Genomic DNA, 13,415 nt, shown 5'->3' with positions numbered 1-13,415 from the left:
ATGTTCCTTTCTGGCCTCACATTTTGGGAAAATATCCACTGAAACAGTCCTTCACTATTTCACAGAATCACAGTCTCACAAAACGACTGTGTTTGGAAGGGACCTCTGGAGATCATCTAGTCCAACCTCCCCACTCAAAACAGAGTCAACTAGATCAGGTTGCCCAGGGCCATATGCATTTCTTCAAGGGTGGAGACTCCACAGTGATGCTGGGCAACCTGTTCCAGTGTTGACCACATTCAGAGTTAAAAAATGTTTTCTACTGTTTAAGCAGAGATTCTTGTATTTCAGTATGTGCTTTCTTATCCTCTCACTGCTGAGAACTGGCTACACATCTTTTTATTCCCTTCATCGGGTATTTATAGCCACTGATAAGATCCCCCCCCTCTGAGACTGCTCTTCTCCAAACTGAACAGTCACAGCTCTCTCAGCCTTTCCACTTTAATTCTTTTTATTTCATGTTCAAGCATGGGCTCACAGTTGTGCCGGGTCTGCTTTAAGAGAGAGGTTTTAGCCCTTTATGCAGCAATATGAATTCTCATGTACATGAAAATGTTCATGTTATGTCAAAGAATAAAACTGGAAGGAGCCCCAAAAGCCTTTCGACTCCTCTGCTTTCAGCTCTAACTTGCCAAAGCTGTTATCTGGCACTTTTTTTTTTCATATTAGAGCTTTTTATAGCAGAAAGTTTGTTGCTTTGCTTTCCTGTGAGATTACAGGCAGCACAAGTGTGCTGCATACAGCACTGCCAGCTCAGAGGAGGATGCTTTGCAGGACATGCTGAGAGATGTCCAGGGAGGTGGCTCCCTGCCATCCACTGGCTTCTCTGTTCAGGACACAGAAGGAGATGATTTCCTGCCGTAAACAGACCTTCCCTTTTGCAGAGGATTCCTTGAAACTTGTATACCCTTTTTGCTCAAGTGCTCCTTTCTAATGTCCATCTGGTTTTGAGTAGAAAAGTCCTCAGGGCAAAGAAAGAGAGAATATGGCTCTACTTCTTTAACCACAATATTCTGATAAGGATATATGAAATTCCCATTAACATAGGACCCACATACTTTTTATACTTTATTCTTTCAGTACACATTAAATAATCGGGAAAGGTTGTTGGGTTTTTCCTACTGTCAAAGTTAATTTTCTCCTTTAAAAAATAGTGTTGCAGATGCTTATGAATAGAATAGTGATTTCATTAAAAACTCACTGTTTGTATTTGTGATCTTTTGAAAGTTAAGAATAAACTCGATTTCCCATGCAGAATTAAGGTTATTTTTCTAATATCTTTTAATAAATACTGAATATTTTTATTCACTGAATATGCATATTTTTAATATTCTGCTTTAAGCTTTAAAATTATTTTCATATGCTAGAAGAGAATGTTATTCTCACAATAAGAAAACAGATAATTGTTTCAAAATAGTTTCAGAAAAAATGTCAGTTGAAAATGTAATAAAATGTCCTCATCATTGAAGTAACACCATGTAATGTATTTCCATTACACTGATTTTTTTATTTTATTTTATTTTTTTACTTTTTTCTTTAGAAGTTATTTTTAGGTAAAACACTCTTTGAGCACATTTTTTATGATCAGCCCAGGGCTAAACTGAATGTACTCATAAATTAAATAAATGCAATGCTTTGTTATTGCTTTCCTTTCATGACAGCTATCTCAGTGTTAAATGTTTCTGGAGACAAAGCATGGTAGGTTTTTTAAGGGGTTGCTTTTTGTTTCTTTTTTTCACTGCTATATAATATGTGGAGAAATGTCTACATTAAAAAGTAAAACAACCTAAAAATAATTTGCTGCCTGGATGCATCCCAGAGAAAGTAGACATAGATAATAGTTTTATTCAGCCTTCATTGTTTTTTCTGTTTCTGCTTTTCAAAACTTAGAAATTCACTTTCTACAGTGAAAGTAAATAACAGCATAAACATAAATGTTGTTTTGATCAGCATTTATTTTCTGCACACTGACTCCAACTCCCGTTACCACATTGAGCTGAATCCTAAAATAAAGGCACTGTTCTTTACCAAGGTAATACTTTTGCATAGTTTATGTGCTGAGTTCATGTAGGTAAATTCAGGTTATTCTGCAGAATTTAACTTCAGTTTATATCTCTTTTTCTGAACTGAAAGTCAAAACATCAAGACCTGAAAAGAATTTAAAGACAACTGGCTAAGGAAATCAAATTGTTACATCTCTTCATGCATCGTCATGCAGAGGAATTCAGAACAGCAGTGACAGATTTTTTTCTTAAGCTCACACAGTTAGATAAATATGAATTGTTGATCCAGCTCCTCTAGCAAGAAAATGGTAGGACATAAATATAAGATAGGATAGAAATAAAAGCATTATGTGTAGCCATGACTGTAGTTCTTACTTCTGAACATACAAAAAATGCGAAAAAAATTACATTCTTGATTCAAACAGGATTATTTTCATCCACTATCATCTCATACAGAATTATAAAAGCTTCTGATAAGGCAAAAGCTCCTAGGGAGTTCACTTTCTGGAATATACACTGCTGAGTCCTTGCCAGAGTAACAGGTCTGAGTCAGCCCTATCCTAATCATTTTATCCATAGACTGATTGTCCATGTGCTTTATAATCTTGGACCTCATTCAAAATAAATAATGGCAGTAACAAGCCACAGGCTGAATTTTTCTCTGAAATTTTTTTAACACAACATCTTCTTGCATAAGGCAAGCATCATCGTCAAAACCAAACAACGAAGAAATCCTTAATGGCTAGGATGCAGAAGAAGAAAATAAAGGAAGATCAGTGAGAAGTCTTGTCCCACTGGATAGGGGTAGGGCCAGAGGGATTTCTGCCTCAGGCTTCAGGCAAGCTGGGAATGTGTTCCTTACCTCCATGCTCATGTTCGTCACAGCTCTGAACTGGGTAAATTAACACCTCTGTGGCTCTACTGCTCCCAGTTCAATGTGAACAATCTGTTCTATTTAAATACTTCAATCTTCTAATAAAAGATTTAGCCTCTTTGTCTCCAACTCGCACATTGGAGTTCAGAGGTACTCAGCACTTCTCTGGTGCTGCCTAGATATACAGGTGTTGTTGTTCTTACACTCATACTCTTCAAACAAATGCTGGTCTTCTGAATTCGGCCTAGTAATATCTTCAGAATTCGATATTGCCACAAAGACATAAAAAAGCTCCACATTAACTTCATGTATGATATAGCTGCTGATTATGCTTCAGGTTTTGTCCTACATTCAGACGAATTATAGTTTGTGACTTATTTTTGTTATTTGTAGGTATCAAAAGACCCTTTCTGAGACAAGAGCATATTTTCCAGCCTCTGTGAGAATACCAAGGCATTCAAGAGGTGTGTTCCACATTTTGGAATTGCCTTTTGTGTTAGCATGATGTTGAAGGATGCCACATTTAATCAGTTTTAATACTTTTCAGGTTGCATTTTCATATGTAGAAGTGTAACAGAAAGTACAATGACAGTCAATGATGCTGAAGTGAGAGTAAATCAGTGATCCAATTGTACATAATTCAAACTCACGACATTTATTTCTTTCCACTCAAAAATGTCTGTCAGAGCCAAGAAAAAAGTTTTATCACCAGGCTAAATTCATATCAACAATTAAATAATCATTTACAGAAATGGCAATTTTGATTTGCAGATAGCATGATGACTCCCTGAAGCCCTTTTTTTTTTTCTCCCTGAATCCCTCAATCCTTTTCTCCTTTGTGTCCTTGAATATTTTTAGTTCTTTGCAACAAGCTTTTGTTTACCTGGAATTATAACTATCAGCTATCCTTCATATAAAAAAGCACACAAAAACTATTCACATTTGAGGTTGGAGAAGTATACGTTTTTATTTAAATTGATTAGCTGTTAGCAATAAAACAAAACGTTAATAACTGAAAAAAGATGATCTGGACATCAAAATTACTTTTTGTTTCCGGTCTCAGATCTACATTAGATGGGAGTTAAAAAAAAGAAAAACAAAAAAAAAACCAAACCAGCCTAAATCTCTAATGCTGTTTTGCCTAAGTATGCTGGATATTTTTGTAAATTTTCTGATTTGCTAGGATAGGCTTGGGATCTCTGAAGGGAAAGGATATGGGACACATGAATGGGAGTAAGAGTGACTAGATTTCTGGGGAAAGCACAGGACTGTGTGAACAATTGCAACTGAGGAGGTTTCAGTACGAAGTCTCCCAGAGCTGCAAGTTCCCTGTTTCTGTCTGAAGCCACGCTGAAGTTGTGGGTAAAATTACGTCAGTCCAGTGAGGCAGCTTCTGAAGGGAGGGGAAGCTAAAAATGGGAGACCATTTGTACACAGTTATCTATTATAAACTCATAATCCAGGTCACCCTTAATAAAAACATTGAGTTTACACAGAGCTTTCTACATCCTCAGGAATACAGAACTGGAAGAGAATGCTGAATCAGTGTGTCTCTTTTCCTGTTACTTTGGGCACTATATTGCAAAATATCTTCCATAGCTTGAAGAAGATCCCAAAATCCTTCACGAAAGTAGTCACTATCTCACTATAGAATCATAGAATGCTTAGGGTTGGAAAAGACCTTAGATCATCAAGTTCCAACCCCCTTCCATGACAAGACCATTTCACTCAAGGCTCTATCCAACCTGCCCTTGAACACTTTCAGGAACCAAACATTTACCAGTTCTCTGGACAACCTGTTCCAGTGTCCCACCTCCCTCACAGTAATGAACTTCTTCTTTATGTCTAACCTGGACTTCCCCTGTTTAATTTTAAACCCATTACCCCTTGTCCTATCTCTGCAGTCCCTGATGAAGAGCCCCTCTCCATCTTTTCCACAGATGAATAAACTTGATCCTTGGAAAGGTAAAATCACAAAGCCATGACAACTCAATAGCCAAGTAAAAATAAGTGGGTTAAACCCCCTTTTCCTAAGCACCCTCCCTGTTCTGTTGCCACTGAGCTGAATAAGGACTTCTAAAGGCGCTTTCTAGATTTCAAAGATCAGTGTCCCACAACATGGTTGTTATTCATGCTTGCAATGCTTTTGCCTTACTGATTTATGTTAAAAAGGACTCAGTGCTCTGTGATAATATTGGAGAAATTCTTCAGCACACATTTTTTTCTGGCATTTCTCGGAACACAGAATTGCTCCCAAAGTGACTGGCTTCTAGAAGCTATTGGAAAGCAATGTGAAGCCTTCAGTTTCTGAATAAAACTTTCCACCTGTCCTTATGGATGCTGAAAATCAAAGTTTGCAATTTTGTCAATTACAATTGAAAATACCAGGGCCAATACTTGAGGTGGCTATGTATTAAATACAGACCACCCCGAATGCCTTTAAATAAGAGCAGGAAAGAGATCACTGTTCATGGGGCTGGGACCTGTCAATCAGACCAAGACTGAATGCCTGTCAGTCTCCCTCATATTTGATTTGGAAGCAGCTCATATCAATATGTAGTCAGGAAATGGCTCTTTAATCACTGCAAAGTCTCTCCTGATTTTAAAGATTATATCAGCCACAGGCTGCTTGAGTCTTTTTCTTTTTTTCTTTTTTAACTCCTCCAAGATAACTGATGATAGCATTTGAGAATGATTAGCCATGCCGCATGGCATAAGCATACAGCTTGCTCTGATTTCATGCATTACAGGCCATGCTGTACAACACTGATCTCAGATAAGATCCAAAGAGAACTGATAGACTTGTCTATGAATGATACATAGAGAAAAGACAACTTGAAATATGGAAGGAAAATAATTTACCCAATATATTAACAAAGATCTTGTTAGAAATTCTATAGAAAGATGGGCCAGGAAGGAAGCAGGGTCTCTATGGATATCCCAGAGAGATGGGATTCAAAAGGCATCTCCTGCATAGTACAGTTTGAAGTGCTACTGCCCCAGGAGGAGTATCCAGAAGGATGAATATGTGTTCACAAAGCTACCTTTAAGGCTAGCAAATTGGTAACTGGTGCTGGCAGCTCTGGATTAACAAAAGATAGCTGAAGACACTGCAGGAGTGTGCCTTGAAGAAACAGCAAAGGTAGGGGAAAGGGCAAAGAGGGAACAAACCTCCAGGGCACAGGTCCCTGGAGTGGACCAAAAGCGGGATGTTGAGGTGAGAGATGAGAGGAGCAGATGGCGAGCATCTGTCTGCCAGGGCTGTGATGAGAAACTGAAGTTTCAGGTAGGAGAGGACTTGAGCCAGATCTGCTGCTCTTAAGAAAGATGATATGATGTGTGTCCTTAAAAGAGGTGATATGGTGATATGATGTGAGAGGGAGATGCAAGATGCACGGACATGTGGATGTGCTTCATGTAAACATCTGTGCACTTGAATAGTGGAAACCCAGACAAATACCAAATGAAGGAATGGGAAAGCACAGCCTATACATTGTCAGCATCCTGAATCACTGAATTCAACCCTAGATGGCCTGTGGCTCACTAGTGGCATGCCACTTGGTGTGGGAAAGGGGCACAAGGGTGGCAGAGCTACTTCTGCACTGTCTGCTCTGTTATCCGTCAAGTCAGCCCCTGTTCTCACAGTGATCTGGCTCACTTCAAGCAGAGAAATACTCCTCAGCCTGACACATAGCCAAATAAATCCTCTTGAAACTTATTTTTCTCAAATCCAGCATTTCTCTAAAAACATATGCCATGTTTCTCCCACCCTTCTCCACACTTTTTTCTCCCCTATTAGATTTAGAGTGGAAACAAGGTACTGCTGCAGCAGTCCCTCACCCCGCTCCTGTCAGTGAACTTCTATTCTTTCCATGATGTTTAAAGAAGAAAAAAATGAACTATTGGGTAAAATTTTACAACAAAAGCTTTTCCTTTATCTATGAGTTTTCTGTTTTCCACAGAGACAGCCTGTTTGCAAGTTGTTGATATTCAAACACGTTCTAAAGCATGCTCACCCACCTCATTTAAACTCAGAAAATGTGCAGCCAAATAGACTATCTTGTTCCAGATTTCTGCCATTCAAGCACCAGTACAAAATTAAATGGAGAAAAGACAGAATTCATTCGGTTCCTCGAGGCTTCTTGAAAAGCCGCTGAAATCAGCAGCATGACTCCTTTTAACATGTTTGGAGTGAATCAGGCTGTACAACCTCAGTTACAAATACCAGTGGGACCATGTAAGGGTGGGGGTGGTATGCACAGAAAAGCTGTAACTGCACATATACAGTCATTTTAGAAAGATGTATAAAAAGTAACTGGAAACCTTGAGATCTTTGAAATACTCCAAGAAAAAAATAGGCACAAATTTGAAGTTTGCCTTCCTGAGTATCTCCAACTGCAATGAGTTCTTAAAGAATTAGCTATTATTTTGAAACCCCACACCATTATCACTTTGAGTCTCCTTTCACAGAGATTTGCCTTTTTGCTTTAGGAACTACAAAACTTGAGCTTTTTCTCAGAGAACAACTGGATGACAAGATCACCGTCTCACTTGGCTGCTCTTTGCAACAGAGATGTGACATTTCTTCTTGACAAATCAGTCTCACAACAGTAATCAAACTTTAAAAATATATTTCCAAATAGTCCCACAGTAAATTAATGAGTACAGGAGGCTGTACTTATTGACTTTTTCAAATTGCTCACTGAGAATTCAAGATCCTCGATTAATTCACCTCTTTGAAAACTCCTGCTTTATCCCAATCCTTTTTCTTAAAACTATGGAAAAAGAATATACTGACACCTCAAAATCAATTCTTCAAGATTACCAACTTTGTATTATTTAAATAACTGACAAGGCACTATTTTTTCCATGAAAACACTCCAGCTGGGATATTGCCTCATGCCAGATTGGACTAGGTAAAAATATGTCAGCCGATCTCCATAGTTCATGATAAATTCAAAAGATTTGATATGGGAAATTAAAAGATAAAGATGAGTGAATAATCAGTAATGAATAGCCTACTGAACCAAATTTGTGTCCCTATGTGTACACATAGTTCTGCTTACGAATTAATATTGTTATCTCTTTTTCTGCCTCTTTTATCAACTAATTTTTATGATCAGTTCTTGGGCCGTAGACTCTTTTTAAAAACTTGAGAGCATTTATGATATGGGATTTCCATTGGAAAATGTATTCCATGATATTGTCTCTGCTCTCTTGATAAATAAACGTGTTTAGTCTTAGTTGTTGAATTAACATTAAAAATGTTTTGCTTAAAAGATACTATATCATTATTGAGGGTTTGGGGATTTTTTGGTTGTGGGGCTGTTTGTTTTTTTTCTTAAATGAACTAGTCACAGGGTAGGATGTGTCTGCTAAAGATTTCAGAAGTGGAATACTGGTTAAGAGCATAAAAGTACCAGTAAATAAATCTTAAATAAATATAAGCGCATACAAACTTCTTTATTTATCTGTTAATATAAAGATTAAATAAAATGTTTGGAATTTTGGCTTTAAATCACCTCAACCATTCACTTTCCTCACTTCATCCTGCTGAATTTTGTGTTTGATTAGATGTGACAACTGCTGCTAAAAATACTGGAGTTTGTGCAGCGACAGTATAACTTCAGTCTGCAGAAGAGAGGGCCAAATTCAGCTCCACTCAGAAGTTATAAATCCTGAAATACTTCACTGGAGTCAGGGGAGCTGGTCCAGATTTGCACCCTATGAGAACAGAAACTGGCTCACAAAGCTAAAAAGTGTAATTCAGCTGGCAGTCCTGTGCCAATTTTTCTCTTCAGTTGAACTCCTACCATTATGTTTTGCAGCTTCACTTCTCTCCTGGTATAGAAAAGATCTGGATTTTATGGGAGGATGAGACCCTTCTCAATTTCACCCATATTCACTTCCCCTTCCATTCAAGGAGTTGCTAGGTAAGAGATTGGAGAGTCTGGTTTGCACCTGAGTTCAGTATTCAGCAGTTGTGTTGATGAAGATATCCAGCGCAGGTGGACAAAAAGCAGTAATTTGCAAAATACACCAGAGCAGCTTCCTTCTGCTAAGCTGCATAGGCAAAAATCATGGTTTGCTTTTGCCTAGTGAGTCAATCCTGGGCTTTGTATCAGGCACCTCGTCATGACTTGCATCTGAAAATGTCTCCATCTTCCTTCTTTTTTTGTGCAGTAGTAGGAAATGGAGGTGACCAGAAATACTCCATAGCACTTTGTACCCCGAAGGACACAAAGGTATTATCTATTCAGTGTAACCTGCTTTCTAGAAAAAACCTGCTGGAGCAAGACACGCAGATGTTATCTGTGCATGAAAAGAGTGCTATCTCCAAGCAGCTGTAATCACACCATACCCAGTCTGCCATACTTCCCTCCCCTTTGCTCACACGGTGTTGAATGTCCCCATGTGGTTGGTTCAACAGCGAAATTATAAATGTAATCCCAGAGTTCAATGACTTAATTTATTGCTATCATCCCTCTGCCAGCTCAGGTGGACAACTTCATAGGGCAAGCTAAGCAATACTCGGATCTTTTTTATACTGAGAGTGTCCTGCACTAGATATATGCACCTCAGAATTTCAAAGGAAATGTTTTACAGGTAAAAAAATGGAAGAAAAAAGGTAGCTAAAAATGGCCTTCATTTCATTAATATTTCCAGCCCACACCTTTGCTGCTGCCAGCCCAATCTGAAGGAAATTAGCAAATCATAATGTCTAGAACTGATTCAAGTGTCCCATCGGGATAATGCCATGCTTTCTTTAGTAGAACATCCCATACAAAAACCAGGTTTAGCTGGTGCTTACCTTTCCCAATATAATGGGTCATGGTTATGTTTTTGTTTAAGTTACCACAGAAAAATGTTATTAACTGTTATTATACTTGTACATGCATAAACAGAATTATCCTTTGTTAACTTCCTTTCAAATTTACTGATACTTTCTGCAGAAGCTTAAACAATGTCTCTCAGGACTTGTCAAAATTCAAGGGAAGGAGTAAACTGCAGCTTTAAGATTCTGGGTGCTTTGGAATTGCACACAGTGCACAATTCCTGGCTTCTGTAACAGTTTCATAAGCCTCCAGAAGTTCAAAGTGATAAATATAAGTAACCAGACTATTCCACAGTTGTTGGCACAATGCGGTATCAAAGCCCTGTGTTAAAATGAACAATCATCAAAATAGAGGAACGAATTTTAAGTTATAGCCCACAGGAATTTCTGCATCAAGATCCCAGTTCTGCATGGAGTTCCTTGTACAAAACCTTTAACATTTAGCTTAGTATGGTAAGTTATGACAAGCACAGAACCATAGCCAAATTCTGCCCTCAGTTATGTCTCGGCAATACCATTAGCTTCTGTCAACTTGCACAGCCACAGTCAAAATCAGATCTGATCATTTGACTAGTGTGTAACTCACAGCACATCAGTTTCAGTGGGCCCATTTATATGCTTTAAAACCAAACACATAACTAGCACTTGGATAAATTTGGAACCAAAATGAAGTTTGAGATGTGTCTTCTTACACTAGGAAGAGTTCAACATTTAGGTTACTGCCAGAAAACACAAGTCTGACAGTATCAGATGAAAAATATCATGAGGTATTTAATTAACAAAATTAGCCAGAGATACTCAGGTTTTGGGTCTCAACAGAAAAACATGTGAAAAGTATACTGAGTGTTTACATTTTGTGAACAACTTCTCTATTTGTTTCATAAGTTTTGATTTTTTAGTGCTTTGGAATAAATATGCTAGCTTAAAATGTGGAGTTTTTTTGTTTTTTTTTCATTCTGAATGACAGAAGGAACCATTTAAAGTGTTGTGGTGAGCTTAAAAGACTAAATCAAGTTCAGTTTTCTTCCATAGCTGGCTAGAGCTAATATTTGCTACCCAGTTTAGGTAGCAGTTTAATTTCAGAAAGAGTTGTACACAAAACATTTGTCTCTATGAAATATTTACAACCATTTTTTAAAACATTTGGCTCTATGAAATATTTGCAACCATTTTTTTTGGCTTCTGTTCACTGGCAGGCAAAAGGGCTTGGTTTAAACATAAAGCATGGATTTCATGGTACATCTTTGCCATACATGGACAATGATGGAGACGCACCTCTTTACAGTGCAATCAAGACTTGAAAGCTACAATTTACAATAATTGATTGCACACAAAAAGCAAACATTTTATCTGCTGCCTTTAGCGCACAGATTTGTCCATGGTATTTTCCTGCTGAGTACTCAAGCTAAAGCTCAAACAATGAATCATCTGCTGTTGCTTCTGTAACTTGTGCAGTTTGAAATGTGTTATTTTTTGGCAGTAAATTTCTGATGGCTAAAAAAAAAGAATGCAAACCAGACACAGTGAGGCCATATCAGTAAACTTAGTAAGAAGTAAGAGAGCTAGTGCTTCTGGGAGGCATAGCATTTGCGAACCGTGTCAAAATCGAAATCAGAAATACAAAACCAGTGTTACCTGGCAGGTTTCCATACAAACTTTTGATATTTATAAATAAAAATATCTCAAAAGAAGCGTGACAACTTGGATAAAGGCATACATAAATATATATGCACTCATACAGTGTAAAACTCCATAAATCTGAACCAGAATTGTGTTGGCTTTGTTCAGGCACTCACTTGGCACCTAAATTTAGGCACCTAGTGACATTAAGGGCTTAAATTCCCTTTACAGTCAGAAGGAGAAATACAGTTGTCTTTGAAGGGCTGCAGAAAGAAAAGATCTGACCATTAAGCAGACTCTTTTCTGGAAACCTTCAAAGTCACCTGTCTTTTTCTGTTGACTACAACAGAAAGTGGCACAGTTACTCTAGAAGAGCTACTTCATGAGATTCATAAAATACAGGAACAAGTTAGATGTCTAAATTCAGCTAACTAGATCTAACCTTGATTTCTGATCAAGATAGGGAAACTAATTAAGCTGCAGACTCTTACTGAGCTGCCTGTGTAGTACAGGAGAAAGAAAATAATCCATGAAATCAAGTCCAAAAAAAACACCACTAATCAGTGGACTATTTACCAAGAGTATCACAAGGTATGACAGATGCCAGAAATTCAGGGATTCCAGGCTGGTTAGAGCTGCAACTGCACAATAAGAGTATCCATGCCTATAAACCACAGAAATCACTTCTATCCAACTCAAAGAATTTACATTCTCAACCATCAATAGTACCAACTATTATTAAGTTTGTCCAGCGATTTCTCCACCATAAGTGTTCTCAGTAGCTCAGAAAATCATTAAACTTTAACCACTTAAGCTGCTTCAGACTGAATTTTGATCTGCCTCAAACAAAATATTCTTTCAAAACTTCTTAGCCAAAACCCATCAAGGATTTCCAAGAGTTCAGCCAGAAGAGAGTACATATTTTTGTCCATTTTTAAAAATATCTGGCAATTTTATTCTTTCTGTAGTTGACCTCCCTTCCCTGTGAAAAGGCATAATACCAGACAGGAATCCTTTATGTCAAGAACAGGCTTTCGGCCCCCCCTAAGAAAATCTACTCTTACAACAACGCCGATCGTCCTCTAGGGATATAGGACCCATTCTGTGACTACAAACACCTTTCCAAACCAGCTAAGACCATGCTGATACTAATATTTAGCTGTTTCAGGTTGGAAAAGGTGGACTAGCTATTTTGATATGCCACCTATTTTCTGTTTAAATTAACCTAGAGAAACTGATTGCATAGTTGATGCAAAAAGCAATCTGTAGTAAACTGGTGATAAATTCAGAACACTCTGTTTTGGCGACAGTGGTTATGCTCATAACTTTGAAATTTTCAGTCATATTCCAGATGCACACACGTGACCCCAGAGTCTTTCCGGGGCAGCTGGGCTCCTAACTTTATCAGCTCTGTAAAGGTGTCCATGCTCAGAGGTTAGGGGTACTCCTTTAATACAATATCAATGTGAATTTTTCAGGTTTAGCCTAAGAAGAGGTATAAGCTAAACTGAAAAGGTTACTTTTACACTCAAAGGAGCCTCCACGGACTCAAAGATATTCAGGGTATGGTTACACCAGTTTAACTTTGTCTATATAACCGGTAAAACTTTCCCATGTCAACAGGGCTTTATCTTCATGAAATCTAAATGCATAAGGGAATGTGAGTTCAAGGGGCTCTAAATTACTGTATGACCATCTTAGATTACAGTGAACCATGAATTTGGCTGAAGTGCATTGAGTACAGGAAGCATTATAGTTCTGCTTAGCTATGGTGCTTTTTTTGTCAGTGCTCAAGCCTAGCCTACTGAGGGATAGCATAGACAGATCAAGTATGCAGCATTTTGGCAGAAGGAAGCCAGACAAGAATTGCCTTCAGCAGTGAAGGATAACAGGACTCCAGCAACGCCTCCCTGGAGTGCCACAAACTGAATCACCAGCTTGGCTCTCAGCTCACCAGCTTTTACTACCTCAGCTTTACTCTTCCCTCACTGGGGCAGGGCAGGCAGGTGTGTCATGTGTGTCCAGATTACAGCCTTCGCCCACACAACTTGATTTCCTCTTTTACACAGGCTCTGCTTTAGTG

This window comes from Pezoporus wallicus, unplaced genomic scaffold (assembly GCF_028554395.1).
Source record: "Pezoporus wallicus isolate ANWC-B61680 ecotype Strahan unplaced genomic scaffold, APGP_CSIRO_Pwel_v1 contig_161, whole genome shotgun sequence".
Taxonomy (NCBI): Eukaryota; Metazoa; Chordata; class Aves; order Psittaciformes; family Psittacidae; genus Pezoporus; species Pezoporus wallicus.
Note: the sequence above shows the minus strand (reverse complement) of the source record.